General features: G+C 38.0%; 1 long non-coding RNA gene across 1 annotated transcript in view; it reads left to right on the forward strand.

The window, feature by feature from the left end:
* LOC148115552 (uncharacterized) overlaps positions 1–3,975 on the forward strand; it is a 36,046-nt gene extending 32,071 nt beyond the window's left edge. The window contains exon 4 of the long non-coding RNA XR_015732686.1: positions 2,127–3,975. This is a non-coding gene — a long non-coding RNA (uncharacterized LOC148115552). The remainder of the gene's footprint in view (positions 1–2,126) is intronic.
* The last annotated feature ends 2,025 nt before the right edge of the window (positions 3,976–6,000 follow it).

The following is a 6,000-nucleotide window of genomic DNA, read 5'->3' on the forward strand; positions in this document are numbered from 1 at the left end:
TAATTTTTAAAGTTTAAAGGCAGCAACAGAAAAGAGTAGTGAGAACTATTCTTTTTTTTTTTTAATGAAAGTCATGTATAAACTGAAGCTATTATTAGCCAAAGGAAAGAAGGGAGGGAGGATAGAAGTGGGTCATTTAGCTGTTTTGTAAGCAAGTTTCTGTTGCTATTTTTCTCTCTCTTACAGCATCCATATAGGTTTATTTTGTCCTTAGTTATGTGTCATTGTAGAATGAAGGAGTTCCATTTTTGGAGAAGAAGTGCTAAAAGCATATTTATAAAGAACTTTACCTGTAAAATATTTACAATATTTACATCAAAGTAGCAGCACAATTGTTATGTCATCTAAGTGCATTGAACTCTGCAGAATGAATGGGGGCAGGAAACTGTTTTCAAAGGCCCAGATGATATTTAAAAACATCTACAATAAAATATATGAAAATTAACCCTCCCCCCAAATCCCCCATACCCTTAATAACAAAAAACCCCTAAAAATAATGGATTGTAATTGACAAATTCTACGACATTCTTAATATTCTTAAGAGCCTTGGTGGTACAGTGGTCTAAGGCACCCTGTTATTAAGCTGGTTATTAAGACCAATTGTCTGCAATTACTGCAGGTTCGAATCTCGCCAAGGCTCAAGGTCGACTCAGCCTTCCATCCTTTCTAAGGTAAATAAATTGAGGACCCAGTTGTGGGGACAATAAGCTGACTTTGTATAAATATACAAAAGGATGAAGGCTATTGCTGAGCACATTGTAAGCCACCCTGAGTCTCCGGAGAAGGGCGGCATATAAATCAAATTTAAAAAAAATATATTACACATAAATATATATCTCAAGTATCTTAACAATATCATATTCATCTCAGACATGTAAATTCAAAAGACTTCATTGCTTCTTGAAAATACCACTGGTTTTTTTCCACTTTTCTTCAGTTCAGGAAGGATTTTTTCCCAATCCTGTATTTGAAAAAAAAATAAACCAGTGAAGCTATATTAGCTCTAATATTTTCAAATATTCACCCCTAACAGCTACCTGTCTCCCGAGAAGCGGGTCATTTCTGTTTCATCCAGTAGTATATGTATTTTACCATCCATTTTTCTGAAATATAGCCCTTCTATTGCCTCTCTCTTGTCCCTAAGGGACGTGGTGGCTCAGTGGCTAAGATGCTGAGCCTGTCGATCAAAAGGTTGGCAGTTCAGCGGTTTGAATTCCTAGTACTGCATAACAGGGTGAGCTCCCATTACTTGTCCCAGCTTCTGCCAACCTAGCAGTTCGAAACCACGTAAAAAATGCAAGTAGGTGGGAAGGTAACAGCATTCCATGTGCCTTTGGCGTTAAGTCATGCCGGCCACATGACCACGGAGATGTTTTCGGACAGCACTGGCTCTTCAGCTTTGAAACGGAGATGAGCACCGCCCCTTAGAGTTGGGAACAACTAACACATATGTGCAAGGGGAAACATTTGCCTTTACCTTATTGCCTCTCTCCTGTCCAGTGGTGAAATCCAATTTTTTTTACTACCGGTTCTGTGGACGTGGCTTGGTGGGCGTGGTGTGGCTTGGTGAGTGTGGCTTGATGGGCATGGCAGGGGAAGGATACTGCAAAATTCCTCCCCACTCCTGGGGGAAGGATATTGCAAAATCTCCAGTCCTACCACACTCTGGGGCCAGCCAGAGGTGGTATTTGCCAGTTCTCTGAACTACTCAAATTTTCCACTACCAATTCTCCAGAACCTGTCAGAACCTGCTGGATTTCACCCCTGTTCTGTCCCTAGGCCCCATCTTCAAATTCCCTTTCCTACCCCACCTTAGGCCAAGAAAAAGTTTGAAATACATCAAGTAATTGTCAAAAAAAAATCCAATTTGTTTTTTTAAACACATTTGCAGCTTAGGTGCTTGTTTGGCTTTCATTTCCCTTTCATAAATCACCAAGAGATCCTGCTTACAATCCTACATGTAGTATCACATTTTCAAGATCCGGGCAGTATACTATAGGACATATACAATGGTGTCTTTAATTTGTTAGGAGAAAGATGTGGGAACAGATTATGAATTAATCACAAATCATTAGGGGCATTGAGATATTTGTTTAATTATGTTGATTAGCCTTTCTGTTTTTTAGGTCTCTGCCTTGCGATACATACTGCGTTTCCAGCCCGCTTTGTTCTCCCCTTCCAGCTCAATTGCTGCCTGCTTACTACTGTGGCAAAGCTAATCCTGCTGTGCTCTTGGACAAATTTCTTAATTAGCTCCATGTTTAAAGAGTCACTTACATTAGCTTTTGATTCATCATCAGACAGATGGGACTTCAGTTCCCATACTTGCTTTAATCATTTTCTAAAGATCAGTTGAGAAGAAACAAAGAGGCCATTTAGTTGGGGAATTTAGGCTTGTAACTGGTGGGCACAGCCATGGGAACTGAGCAAGAAGAGGAGACATGCTGGAGAAGAAGCTTCCAAATGACCCAGCAAGTTGAATAAACTTAATATTCTGGTGCATTTTTCAAACAGAAAAGAGGGATTGAAAGATGTATATAGAAAAAAAACAGTACCGTGTTTCCCCGAAAACAAGACCCTGTCTTATATTTTTTTGAACCCCGAAATAAGAACTTGGCCTTATTTTTGGGTAGGTCTTATTATTTTGGGGCGTGTGGAGCAAGATGGGGCTCCTCTTGCCATCTTACCTGATTTCCAGCTCTATGTTTAAATATTTTCGGGGAGGGCTTATTTTCGGGGGGGAGGCTTATTTTAGCACATGCACTCAAATGCCCGATTGGGTTTATTATCAGGGGGTGTCTTATTTTGGGGGAAACAGGGTACTAATAGTCAAATACATCTTTTTTTTACTTTTTTACTTTACTTTATTGTCATTGCACCTCGTACAATGAAATTAAATGCCATCCTCAGTGTACATTATACATAAGAAAACTATAAAAATAAAATAAAAACACATCCTTCACATTGTATACAATTGAATTAAAAAACCCTGATATTGCATTAATGTTGCACTATACAGTAGAATTCAGTATAGTTACTGCTCTGGGATAGAAGCTGTTTTTCAGCCTATTTGTCCTTGTTTTTATTGTCCTGTACTATCTGCAGTGGTGGGTTGCTTCCATTCGCCCTGGTTCAGGCGAACTGGTAGCGGTGGTGGCGGGAGGCTCTGCCCACCCGCTCAGACATCATCCAAAACGCTCTGCGGATGCACAGAAGCACTGCGCATCCGCAGAAGCGCTGCATACCCGCACGCTACCAGTAGCGCCGGGATTTGAAACCCACTACTGACCGCCTGCCAGATGGTAATAGTTCAAACAAAGGGTGCCCAGGATGAGATGGATTCTTTAAGAATGTTTTGAACTTTCTTAAGGCAGCGGGAGCTATAAAGCTCTTCCAAAGAGGGGAGAGGGCAACCAATGATCCTCTGGGCAATGATGTTAACCCTCTGGAGCTCTTTCCTTTCTGCCACTGTGCAATTAGCAAACCATACATAGGAGCAGTAAGTTAAAATACTCTCTAATGCAAATCTAATTTGCATGTGCATATACATTATATGAAATATCATACTATAACTACAGTTCTATTGAAAATTGGTAAGCTGTTTTCTTAATACACAGTCTCTGGAGGCTGCCCTTGGTTCCATTGGCTTTGCTTTTTAAATTGTTTAGAAAAAAAACATATGTACCATTTAATCAGTTGTCAACCCTAATTCTAGATTTTAACATGTTAAAATGAAATACTGAACATGCCTCAGTCCTCATGTTTTTTCTCATCAGGTAGAATTCCAGGTCCAGTTTTTCAATAGCAGTTTTTTAATGGCAGTCCCTGTTAATAAAGTGGGAGAATTGTGGGTTTCTTTCTCACTCACTCCTCCCCTACAATTTTTAGAATTAAAAGCCGCCCTTGACTGAGTTGGGTGGCTATATGAATTGAAAAAATAAAATAATAAAATAAAATAACTGGCATTTAACCAAACCCTTGGGTTCCCATAATATTTTCTGTGTTCCAACTTTTTCCTCTTGCTTCTCTTCTGGTTTATCTAAACAGTTTCCTCAATTTCCCACATAGCTCTGAAATTTAACATACAGTTCCTGATGCCAGGGTATAGACATTATTTAATTAGAATGTAATATTTTCCTTTTCCCCACCATGTAGCCACTATGGCATAGCAGCATGGAAGTATGATTAAAGTCATAGGTGCAAGTACATTGCCAAAATATCAGTATAATATCTTCTCATCTTAGCACTCACAAGAGATGATTAAATGCAGAAAAGCTGTTTAATAGACAGAAATATTTTTCTTATATCAACCACTTATTTATTTATTTATTTATTTATTTATTTATTTATTTATTTATTTATTTATTTTACAAATAGCAGTTAACCTAATGAATACAAAAATGCTGGAAAAATTGCCAGCAATTAACTTTTTCTTCTTTTTGTATAGAGAGAGGATGAGAAAATGTTGGTGTGCCACAGTAAGCTGACTCATGAGTTCCCTGCAATTAAAGGATGACAGAAATGAAGATGCAGTTTATTTTTGAACTTCTTAATGAAGAAAATGATGTGTGCTTAGTCCCACATTTTTTCCAAATTTATACAAAATGAAAAAGAATTTAAACCAGTTTACATATTTTTTCCTAGTTCCTTTCCAGCTTGAGGCTTGAAAGAAAGTTGGATAGACTAAGGATCCTTGAAAATCTTAGTGCCTCCAGAAATATTTATGGGATTGATTGATTTGGAGCTTTCTAAGATTGATGGACCTTGACAATAAATTCTTATTTAATCAAGTAATTAATTGAGACTCCAAAGATTTATCAAAAGAATAAACAAAATCTTGTCTCAAGCCAACCAGTTATTATGATACTGCCTGGGTAGGCAGTTTAGGTTGGCCTGGGCTAACTATTGGCCTGCTGTGGTTATATTTTTGTCCTTATTTCTTTAGAAGGCTATTCTGTTTTAAAGTATTGTCTTGTTGGGATTGGGAGTCCTAGAAATTCACTCAATCTGTCCATCAATTAGTGATGGTAATAATATCATTCTTTTACAGAACAGAGCTAATTCTCAGGGATTAAAAGCAGAGAGAAGTTTAAGAATAATAGGTTATATACTGGCCTTATCCATAAAATAAAACAAATGCTTCAGCCAGTTAGCTAAGTGAGTTCATAAATATTTATCATGATTGCTGAGGATGAAAGACTAAGAAACAATTTTACAGTCCTTGGTCCTCTTCCCCTCCCTTTTGCAATTATGTCTGTTGCATTTGGGAAAATAAGTCAAGCAATAGCTGAATACTTTAAGAGTCAGCAAGGGAACATAATATATAGTTTACATTATTAGGCACCTAGCTAGGAGTGGATGCCTAGCTATGGGGAAAGTGGGGAATAATTATCTAATTGAGATCAAGTCGAGAGCTTGTTATCTCTCAGCTCATACAAAGCAAAGAAAATGCTTTGGAAAAAATGGAAAGGCATTAGCTTAACTAAGCTAAGTTTTGCATGCTGCTCAAAGCTGCAAGTTCAGTTCCCATTGGGCAACTGATGCTGGTCTCGTGTACCAGCTTTCAAGACAGGCATGAACAGTAACACATTACTTTTCCCCAGAACAATGTTTACATAAATAACAACACACAAATGTCCCCCCTCCCCGCATAATATTGTACTTAGTGTGTGACATCTGTGTATACATCACTATCAACATGCCAAGGTTCCTGAGCAAATTGACTAGAATCATTGGGTTGGATAGTACCTTGTAAATCTTCTAGTCAATCCCCTGTCCAGAGTAGAAATCCTTACACCAACCCAGACAAATAGCTGCTCAATTTTTGATTGAAAACCTCCAGCAATGTAACATCTATAACTCCAGAAGGCAAAGTGTTTTGATCTCATTCTTTAAAGCTCCCACCTGTCAGTTCTTGCTCCAAGAACAATAATAGAATCAATTCACATTTTCTTCCCTGTGGCATCCTTTTGAAAATTGCTATCAGCCTTCTCTTCTTTA

This window comes from Pantherophis guttatus, chromosome 2 (genome assembly GCF_059756535.1).
Source record: "Pantherophis guttatus breed Tessera chromosome 2, ASM5975653v1, whole genome shotgun sequence".
Taxonomy (NCBI): Eukaryota; Metazoa; Chordata; class Lepidosauria; order Squamata; family Colubridae; genus Pantherophis; species Pantherophis guttatus.